Here is an 11,299-nt window from a genome sequence, read left to right as displayed (position 1 = left end):
GAAAACCTGCGGAAAGTGATCCAAACAAAGATACCCAAAAGGTTACCTCAGAGAAACTAAAGTCCTCTGTAAATGTTTCTGTCTTCATGTGGGCTAGGAGAGATTCTAGACAACCAACTTAAACATAAATCTAGATGCCTAAATAGGTAACTAAAAAAGCCTTTTCACCAAGTGGGTACAGAAAGACACTCCACTGAAGTGAGACTACACCAGATCGTTCCCTACCACTGTACATCATTCACTTAACCCTTTCCTAAAAGTATTGTCTGTCACATTAACTACAGCTTTCTCTCCACAATGAATCTTCAACCACTGCTTGTTCTCTGGTATTAGTTGGGTGATATCAATCACAGCAATTTTTTCTTCTGATATCAGTATCTACCAGTAACAAGAACTAAATAATCAATTCATTTCACATAGACCACTGAATAATCTTCTGGCAATAGTAACTTCAACCCACCACTGACATAGCTGGAAAAGGACTAATGACTTGGATAAGAAAGATTCTTTATGACACTGGCAATCCTTTTGCCCTCAGTTTGTTCCCACTTCAATCTTTCTAAAACTTCAACCAAGGAAGGAGGTTAAGAAAAGATGGCTTGCAATGCAGCATTGAATACAGTGCTTAGAACACTTCAGTTTTTAACCACATTTCATTTTTAATAGTCATATCTCAGATTATTTATTTTTCAGACAGAATCTTAAGTCATTTGAACAACTTTGTGAGCAATTTCCTTTACCCCATTTCTTCAGACATTTGCAGTAATTTCATAGGTACCAGCTCTTTACATTATTTTCTAGCTCATCACTTTTACTGTCATTTTGACTCAGAGCTCATTTCTTTGATGTATAATAATCTGTTGTGAGAACACAGGATATCAAAGGACAGAAATATCTTCATAATCTAATGTGAAGCATGATCTATATGTCACTAAGAAATGGTAAAGCTATTATTTACGCTTCCTCTTAACCACCCCTCTTGCACAAAAGTCAGATTGCTACCATTAAAATTGTAGCATACAATTCATTTAATACCAAAGAATATCCATTTAATAGCAGGCAAGAAGAATTCACACACTGAGCTTTGTGGTGTAAAATCCTGTCTTCTACATGGTACAGAATTAAGAGAAGTCCAGTTCCCTTTGTCACATGATTGTTCACTGCTCTTTAATCTGCAACATCGTCCAAAACATAAGACTTGGGTCCTACATATAATATTTCTTCCATTTCTCTTCTTGTTCAGGTTTATTATCATTCTTTCCTTACTTCCTTTTTCCTGTTTGGTACAAAAGAAATCTGAATTAGCCAACTAAGGCAGAAATTCTTTTAATTTCATTGTCAATCCATGACCTGAAAGGCAGCTGATGCATGTTTTCTGGATCCTGGGCTGGATCTTGAGAAGGCCTGTCATTACAACATTTGAAGTTGCAAGCTAAAAATCACCATCAACAATAAAAAGTGAAAGTCGGCTTTTATTGCTCTCTCCTCTTTTTGTGTCTATTTTTCTTGCTTTGTTTCCAGAAAAGCCATACCAGAACATAAACTTAAGAAAGGCAATAGCTTGAATCCATCTCAAATACATTTTTCTTTTTCCAAAGAAGACATTTGATAAAGTCTTTAATACTAGCTATAACATAGTTTCACAGGAGGAAGAATTTCCTTTCAAAATATTTTATATACAAAGGATATCCCACTAGGGGATGTCAGCAAAATAAAAACTTTAACTTATTATAGTATTATGTATTTTTATACTTGCTGAGGGTTTTTTTTTCAAAATGTGAATTTTAAAACTTCACTTAATAAATTACACTCCAAATTCTCTAACCGCCTCTCTTATTTTCTTCTGTATCTTTATTTAAAAATGGAAACAATTTTCAGTGGCACTTAGTACGCCAAGGCCAACACGTTGAAATTTCATATCCTTAGTATTGAACAGCAAGAGAGTCAGACTAATATATGAGAGCATTTAGGAACATCTATTCCATTGAAAGGAACATGATCAAAACTATGTTTGTTTTTAAATTATGCAGGTAGTTTTGCATGTGGGGATGTGAATATTCATGCCTGTAGTGAAGAAAGGCAATATCGATTTCTCATTAAAACAACCATTTTAACATTTACTTTGTTCCATCACATACTACACCACCTTAGAAATATCTGAGACAGTTCTGACAAGTCTCCATCTAACATTGCTTAACTTTCACGTAATTACCCTTACGGTTTTTTGCTATATCACCCTACTCTTGCAATGGCTGCTGTTTCTACTACATCCAGCCACAGCAATGTTTTCATTCAAAAGGTATCCTAAAGATTGCCTTCCTCCTTAGCACATAAAAGACATTGTTTACTCGGGCAACTATGCAATTTTCCCCTTCATTTACAATTATTGACTTTTGGGAAATACTGCACCATATTAGTGATCATTTGTGTCCAAGTTTCTAGGTGAAATAACATTTCATGTACTTATTACTATCTCTAAGCTGTGGTACCTAAGAACTCTTTCCCAGTCTTGGGTGACGGTGTGAAATGTGGACTTGTCTTACTGGTATGCTGGGAATATCCCACCCTCTGCTTCCCTCCCACACTCTTATATTCACTGAGAAATAAAACATGTGGGCAGTTAAGGAGGAAGGGATGGGCATTCCCCACACTGGGACAATGTCCCCACTAGCAAAACTAGTGCAGAATACACTGTGCAGTGGACTCACCTTTCTGTGATTTGAGTTTCCTAGCATGCTCCCCCAGTGACACTTGCTGCAGCTAAAATAAGCTAAGGCATTCCCACTAGAGGTCATCCCTCCTAAAAGGACTCTTTAGTCCTTGCTTCATGTAATCATCCATCACAATAAATACTGCTTGATAATAAAAAATTCTATGTCAAAACCTAAAATGAGGGATTGATCTTGATGTGATAACCTTTGTTCTCTCTTATCAACTTCTGCCTGAAATACTGGTTATCATCACTTGTTTCATCCTGATCAATATAAAGTTACAAATATATCCAGAAAACTATGTTTTTCTATGTTTCTGCAAAAGTTTAGCACTCTTCTGGGCTCTGCAAGACAGCAATAATAATCATTGCTAAAACATAGCCTCCGGCCCTAGAGTAGCCTGCAAATGTTAATGTTAAATTAACATGCCAGTGTGCAACATCCTCTTGAATTGCGATTCACAAGACGGAGTTGAGATAGAAAAAAGACTAAAGGCTAAATAAACAGAAAGCAATAGATGAGTCCTTCTGAAGGACAGAGGTTTTTTTCTTCTTCAAAGCCAAAAGTCCAAAGGATCTGCTGTATTTTACCATAAATGAAATACATCATTGTATAATATTAATCTAAAAATAACTAACGACATGTTGCTACTTCACAAGAAAAGGGTAAAAATATGATTCTATCCAACATCACATGTAAGGCTGTCAAGTATAGAGTTAGAAATACAACTCTAAGCCTAACAGAAAAGGAAACACTGTTAGAATTTTGGCTAGTTGAACACAAGCTGAGCACAATGCAGAAGCTCACTTAAGTGAAGCAGTGCTGAACGTTGTCACCCTGGCACTTACTGAAGCACAGGGTGTGCTCATTTCCATATCAATGCACCACATGTTTCTCCAAGACAAAGCTGTTTCGAATCACTGCTGCTGTTTGAACTTCAGAAACAAATGGAAAGGTTTCTCTATTATTGTTAAAAACAATGAAACTCACATTCTTTGTGCACAGAATACAGTTAATGACGCTGCCCTTTATAGGGCTGTATTAGTGACTGTGAGCAGAAGGAGCATATTGTAACAAAGCTATGTTGTGTAGGGAAGACCAAAATCGCTTTAAATTCAGAACACAGGGTTGTGCAAGTAAACGCGATGCCTACCAGATTTAGAAGAAGATTCTATTCACTCTAACTTCGTTGGTTTGCTTAAGGAGCTTACAGTAAAACCTGGGAATCAACAGTAAAGTGAAATTTAAGTTATTTGTCCAAGGTCACACAGAACCCCATCCAACAGTTAACAGTCTGCCCCATTTATGTGTCTGTGTATCAACAAAATCAAGTTTCCTCTTTAACCCACAGAGAAAGAAACACTTTTGAGACATCTCACAGATTAATATCAAAATACATTGTACCATACAAAATGGTAAGCTGTAGAGCATTGGGAAGGAAAACGAAAACTTTCAACAAAGGTCGTATCAAAGGTCCAGAAGCTTTGCCACCACATAGGGTACCATCATGCCCAAAAGGTTATTACTGGGAAAGAGACATCTGTTCTCCACAAGGAAAGTGATTAAATGTTTCAATGACATAAAACAAAGACCACTTAAAATCATTTATTCTAGCTATGAGCAAACTAACCATTTTTAGACTTGAAGCTTCAAATGCATGTAATGAAGTCATTATTGTACATGAATATGACTCCTCAATCAAAATCAAAATGCTTGAAATCTCTGCCATAATAATTTTGCTTAGATTGAACAGAAACCATGTAGTCTACTCTTCAATTAACAATAATTCTTTGTTCTCGACTCCCTGGGTTTTCCTTACAATGTTCTTTTCTTTTGACATTGATTACAGGGAAGAAAAAGGAAGAAAAAAACCCAACTTCTTTTCAGGAAAAAAACAAAGTATCGGAAAGTACATTCACAGATTACCTGTCAACTTGCAACAAGCTCAATTTTATTCCATTGCACAACAGCAAATAAGAACAAATTTTGGTCCCATACTTTTTGAAGAGTGGATGCTGTTAGATGCTTTTAAGTAAACAGAAATATAAATGATGTCTGGTATCTTTTTGTTCTTCAGAAACAGCAGGATGGCAGGCCTCTAAGCTCACTGAATCACAGCAGGGTTGAGGTTGCAAGGGATCTCTGAAGTTCATCTAGCCCAGATGGTTATGTTTTCCCCGGGACAGGAGTTTGCATTTCCCCTTGCTGAACTTCATGAGACTCATAATAGCCCATTTCTCCAGCCTTTTGAGGTCTTTTTGAATGGCAGCACAATTACCCAATATATTAACCACTCCTTGCAGCTTTTTATTGTATCATCATCAAGATTATTAATGAAGATGTTAAACAGGATTGGACCCAGTATCAGCCCTGGGATACTAGTGACTGACCTCCAACTTGACTTTGCACCACTAATCATAACCCTCTGAGCACAGTTCATCATACAGGTTTCAGACCACATTATTGTCCATTTATATAGCTCACACTTCAACAGTTTATCTATGAGGATGCCACGACAGACCATGTCAAAAGCCTTAACTAAGTCAAGATAAACAATTTCCACTGCTCTTCCCTCAGCCACCAAGCTAGTCATCTCACAACAGGAAGCTATGGGTTTGGTGAGACACAATTTCACCTTCCTAAAACCATGCTGACTACTCCTGATCACCTTCTTCATTTTCAGAAATGGTTTCTCAAATTATCTCTATCACCTTCTCATGGATTAAACGCTGGCCTATAGCTCCCCAGACTTACTTTCTCATCCACATTGAAACAGGATGTGATATTTTCTTTCTGCCAGTCCTCAGGAATCTCAGTGCCTACTTTCAAAGATGATCGAAAATGGCTTTGCAGTGACACTGTCCCTCAACAGTAATTGGCACATCCCACCAGGTCATTGGACTTCGATACGTTTAGTTGGTTTAAATTCCCCAACATAATCCTCTTCCTCCAAGGTAAATCCGTTGTGCTCTAAATTTTGCCACTCACCACAGGGGACTGAGAATCTCTGAAAGTTGACTTTACTAGTAAAGACCAGGCAATGAAGGCATGGAAAGTAGGATCCCAGTGGAATATCACAGTCTACTTATTATCAAAATTATGTATTTAGGGTTTTTGTTTTTCCAGAAGGATAAACAGACATCAGCAAGTCTTAGTTGTCCACTTCTAGGACAATTTTGCCCAAGCATCAATACAATCAATTATCAGAATACTTCCATATAATTAAACAACATTATTAGCAGTTGGTGATAATTACTTGTGTGTTTTAAAGAACATAGAATGGTTTGGGTTGAAAGGGACTTTCAAGATCATCTACTTTCAAACCCCATCTTCCCCTAAACCAGGTTGCTCAAAGCCCCATCTAACCCAGCCTTGAACACTTCCAGGGATGGTGCATTCACAACCTCTCTAGACAAGCTGTGCCAGTGCCTCACCATTATCACAGTGAAGAACTTCTTCCTTACACCTAATATAAATCTATCCTTTCTCAGTTTGGATCCATTATCTCTTGTCCTATGACTATATGCTGTTGTGAAAAGCCCTTGTCCAGCTTACTTGTTGGCTCCTTTTAGGCACTGGAAGACTGCTCTCCCCAGAGTCTTCTCATCTACAGGTTGAAATGCCAACTTGTTCACACTATCTTCATAGGGGAGGTGCTCCAGCTCTCTAATCATCTTCATGGCCCTCTCCCGGAGTTGGGGAGTTGCTGAAGGTGCATTCAATCCTACTGTCTGTGTAACCACCAAAGATGTTAAACAGCACCAGTCCTAGTGCCAATCCCTGAGGAACACCACTCGCCACTGGTCTCCACCTAGACGTTGAGTCACTGACCACAACTCTTTGAATGCGACCATCCACCCATCTCCTTATCCACTGACCGGTCTATCCATCAGATCCACGTGTCTGTAACTTAGAGACAAGGATGTCATGTGGGAAAGTGTCAACTGCTTTGCACCAAGCCAAAGCAAGACATACTCAGCTAAGGCAGGGGATGAAAATGCCGATGGTGAGGATAAAAGAGAAGGAAGAAGGAAGGACGTGATTTGGCAGGGATCTCAATACCAGCCACAGGACAGAAGCAAATGTTGTAACTCTTATTATTTTAAAATCCACACTTATAGCTCATTCATCTGAAAATTCTGGCCATAACACCTGAAAGCTTCTCTACCCAGAAGCAATCCCCGAGAGAAAAAAAAAGCCCTTATAACTCTAAGTAGATCTAACCTCTGGCAGGCAGGAATTTCTGAACTCCTTAGAGGCTGCTGCATCTGCTTTCTTGCTTGAGGACTCCCACCTAAGAGAGAAGCACAACAGGCGTAACTTAGTAGAAAGCTGTTAAGTCCCATTTGTAGCTTAGTGAATTGCCAGAATAATACCCAGCAGCTGAACTATACCTGTGAACCTACCATTCCACAAAAAGTCTATTAAGTCTATGTTGTAAGAAGCCTATTTTCAGGATACTGCCCTAAAACCATTTATATGTAAAACTACATTACAAGTAAAGTTTATGGCAGACATTAGAATATAACAAAGATGTTACTAGTCCAAGAGTAATCAGGATACAAAGAGGAAATCAGTATCTACATGTGAGTGTTTTGGACAAGGGTCAAATCTGAAACTCAATACCTGAGCTAGAATAAAGTCCTAGTAACCATAAAGATCTAGACCTAACAAAAACTTTGGTTTGGAGAGAGTCTAGTCCTTAGCATCATATTCTGAAGGAAGAGTGCAGGCTTCCAGCAGCCTATACTGCACAAGCAAGATGCCTTATTATGACTTCAAAGGAAGCTTGAACACAGCCACAGAGCAGTGAATCACAGAAAGTCAAACCTGCAAAGAGAGAACTAGCAATAGAGTTCAAATCCCATCTCTTACATTCCCCTCAGTCCTTTTTGACCAATGGTTATCTGGAATTGTGTAGTACAACCTCCCAAGGACAGGAGCTCTCAACAGGTACATTGAGAGGTCAATTTTTTCAGCCTTTTAAGAGACAAGGTTCTTCTGAACATGTGCTGAAGTAGCACCACAGAGACATAAGAAGTACTAAACACAACATACACCACCACCCCCAATACAGTATCTATGGAAACACTACGGCAACTGCTTTATTACAGGACCAAAACTCAGCATTTGATACTCACATTTGATGAAAATCCCAGTTTCAATGCCTATATCTACTTTCAAAATATCCAGCTGTACTGCTTTAAAGTTGTGGGGCTTTTGCACCTGGAAGGAATTACAGAAAGAATTGCCTTTAGGAGAAACTCCATTATTTTTAATGCTGAAGGCTCTACAGCTGAGAAAGAAAACTGGCTGTTTTCTCATAAAACAAATATCCTCCAAGATTTCACAGTGTCCTAGAGAAAGGCCCAAATCTCATTGAAACATAATGGGATTGAATGCCTGAATTCTTCAAAAACACAGCGGAATTTGAGTACCTACATCCAATTGAAATGTAATGAGATTTGGATGCCTAAATCCCATAACCTGATTTAAAATTTACCCTCAGCATTTCACGTGATCATAAAGACAGGGGGGGTCTTTGAAAACATATTGCATTATGCCACAACTAGAACAGCAGAAGCTATATTTAATTCAATAATACATTATCCCAGAGTTCTCACCTACAGGATTATTTGGTTTGGTTGTTTTGGGTTTTTTTTAATACAACAGAAGGTAGAACTGCTGGACCACTAGTGTTACACAATTAGCAGTCCCTGCATTATTCTTCCTACCTGAGAAGGTGCTAGGAAGTTGACAGAGGTTGCATAAAGTTCCTTTATATTAACAGGCTTTTCTGATTCTGCAAGCCCTATGCCCTAAACAAGGTTAAATTAGATCATGCCTTTACAATGGCCTGACAGATTTGATCATGCCTATACTATATGTAGACTCTGGAAAACCAAATAACTCCTGGATGAAGGTAGAATCTGAGTGTGCCATCTGGTACCAACATGTGCAGGAAAAAAAAAAAATAGAAAATACTTTCCAGGGAAATCCAGCAATTACTTTCTACTCTCACAGACATTTAGAGTAACTAGCTTTGTTGTCCATTCGATTCCGTCCAGGTGAAATGCACATCATTGCCACAGGGTGGCTCAGCTAGCCTGCAGTGAAAGCCACAGATTTTCCGCTTACACAAGCAGCAGAAGCTAAGCAGTCTCAAAGCTTCACTGATTGCTACAGCCAGAGTACACTGGGAAGAACTACTATAAAAGAGAAAAACTAGGATAAGCACACACCTAGTTTTAATTCATCTTAATCCTGCAGAGTTTCTCCCACCGCAGTGAAGCAACGGTCATTCCTGATGATTCCGTGAGTGATTATGCCTCATGACATAAAGGCACTAAACCCTCCACATTCTTCAGCAGCCAAAAATCCCACTGACTTCCTTGGAATTTCCAAATGACCAGAGAAATGCAGCCTCATGCCTCCTTCATATAAAAAAAAAAAATGCCCTGTTCTCTTCCAAGGATTTGGGACAGCACTCTTGCCTGACTGACAGTGAGTGGCACAATAACAATTGAGCTCACTATGGGGAACAGGCAAGGAGACCTGCTAAAAAATTGATGTTAATCTCTAGAATAAATGTCATGTCACAAGCCGTTAGCTGACTAGCAGATTGAAAAGCATGTGTTTTTAACTATCAAATATTTCAAGAGGTGAAAACATTTAATTTGTTTTTAAAAAGTAGCTCGGTGTAGACAGAAAACTTTACTGTAAGTAATTATTAAAAAAAACCACTCAAATATAGACTATAGAACTAAATTATTTTAATGCTCAGACATGATCAACTGCTATAGAAAAAAAAGTGTTCTGAACAACGGGAAATTAGAACTTGCTTGTTTGCAACATTTTTTTTCTCCTCTGCCACTAGATGTTAGAGGGCATTTTCATCTTGAGTAAGACAGTTTGAAGTTCATAACAGTTATATGCTCAGTATGTCATGTTAGGCAGTGCATCTTTCAAAATCTCATTGATTACATTTCTCCAGATTTAATACTTGCATTATTATAACACATTTCAAAAATGCAGTGCATTATCTCTTTCAAGTACTACATATTTAAAACAGAATTAGGAAGTTAAAGAGAACTGGATAAAAAAAAAATTCCTGTGAGATAGCCATTTACAAATGCTTTTCAAATCTATTAACATCACTCATTATGAATGTTAGCTACCCTGCCAAAACTGAGGAAATTGCTTCAAAGACCAACATCCATAAAAATCATCAAGTTCAAAATTAATTCCAAACACTCTGATGTACTGCTTAAACAATATGACACAGAAAACAAAACCAAACAAAATACCCTGCAAAGAACAAAATTCCCTAAGACTCTAGGAATGTAATTCCAGAAGAAGAATTACACTTCAATGCTAACAGCAGCCCCCAGAGCAATACATATTGACATAGGCAATGCAATGGGCCAATATTTCTGTTTGCAATCACATATCAGATCACCTTACCAGTGTATTTTTGTGAAACTATTTCCGTGCCCATGCCCTGCAGAAAGTATCAAGTTTATTACAAACAAGCAGATCAGTTGCACAGCATTTGAACAAGAAGAATTATATTTTCCGGAAGCATCTAATGGCTTCCAGATCCATGAACATAAGACAGATGTCAGGTAGCAGACACACTGTTCTAGCAGGATGCCGACACCTTAAAATCTCACAGAGCCCAAGCACTTTCCAGATAAAAGCAAAGGTGGGAGGGAAAGGCAAAACCAGAAAACCAGGTGTGGCATAACATCCAGGTAAAAATTCAAAATACTTTCTTCTCAGAAATTCTAGATACCACATTTTTATGTCATGTAAAAAGAACACACAATGTATAAAGAAAATGCACCTTTTACCCCAAATTATGCTGTGTTCATTTTCTCCAGAATATCGTATTCCTGTTTACATACCCAGGTCACTACTAGATTCATACTCTTTTATTCCCACCACTACCTAACAGCAGTGATTTCTCCCCAACGCAGCAGTCACATCCCCCCCCCCCAGCAAAATCACTGACTTTTATCCACTTAAACTTCACACGGAGCTTCCCTACTACAGCTGTGACGCTGCCTTAAGAAAACACCTTGTGGTACAGCAGGGCTTTAGGGCGGTATTACGTGAAATCACGTTAACAGCCCCTACTCGACGGTGCTCCTGGAGCTTCCGCGCCCTGGAGCCGCAAGGGTTAACGCCCGCTGCCCTTCCCCAAGCCGCTCCTCGCCCCACTCCGCTCAAGAAGGCGGGAGGGTTGAGGGCCCGTCCGGCCGAGGAATCGGCAGACTTTTGCCGGGAGCCTCAGAACGCCCTCCCCGCTCGCCCTTGCACGGCTGCCTGGAGACCGAAGGCCCGAGGGCGGCAACAGCCGCTGCGGAGGCCCAGCCTCCCCCACGGGGCTCCCCGCGACCCTCAGCCACCTCCGTCCCGCAGGACTACCTGTCCCAGCGGGCACCGCGACGCCAAGGAACTACAGCACCCAGAGTGCAATGCGGCCGGCGCCCACTGCAAGTGGCGTCGCGCTGCCTGCCGGGAGGCAAAGGCTTTCCTGGGGCGGTGCACGCCGGTAGTTGTGGTCCCGGTGTGGCCGCAGCCCC

At 39.6% G+C, this 11,299-nt stretch overlaps 1 long non-coding RNA gene across 1 annotated transcript; it reads right to left on the bottom strand.

Moving 5' to 3' along the window:
- Positions 1-3,889: 3,889 nt before the first annotated feature.
- On the bottom strand, positions 3,890-10,648 carry LOC133625407 (uncharacterized). The gene is made up of 4 exons (XR_009818715.1): positions 10,558-10,648; positions 7,853-7,937; positions 6,936-7,005; positions 3,890-3,930 (listed from the first exon to the last, which is right to left on the bottom strand). It is a non-coding gene; the product is annotated as an uncharacterized LOC133625407 (long non-coding RNA).
- Positions 10,649-11,299: the final 651 nt, after the last annotated feature.

This window comes from Colius striatus, chromosome 4, assembly GCF_028858725.1.
Source record: "Colius striatus isolate bColStr4 chromosome 4, bColStr4.1.hap1, whole genome shotgun sequence".
Taxonomy (NCBI): domain Eukaryota; kingdom Metazoa; phylum Chordata; class Aves; order Coliiformes; family Coliidae; genus Colius; species Colius striatus.
The sequence above is the reverse complement of the archived record's forward strand: the minus strand, read 5'-3'. Positions and strand labels throughout refer to the sequence as shown.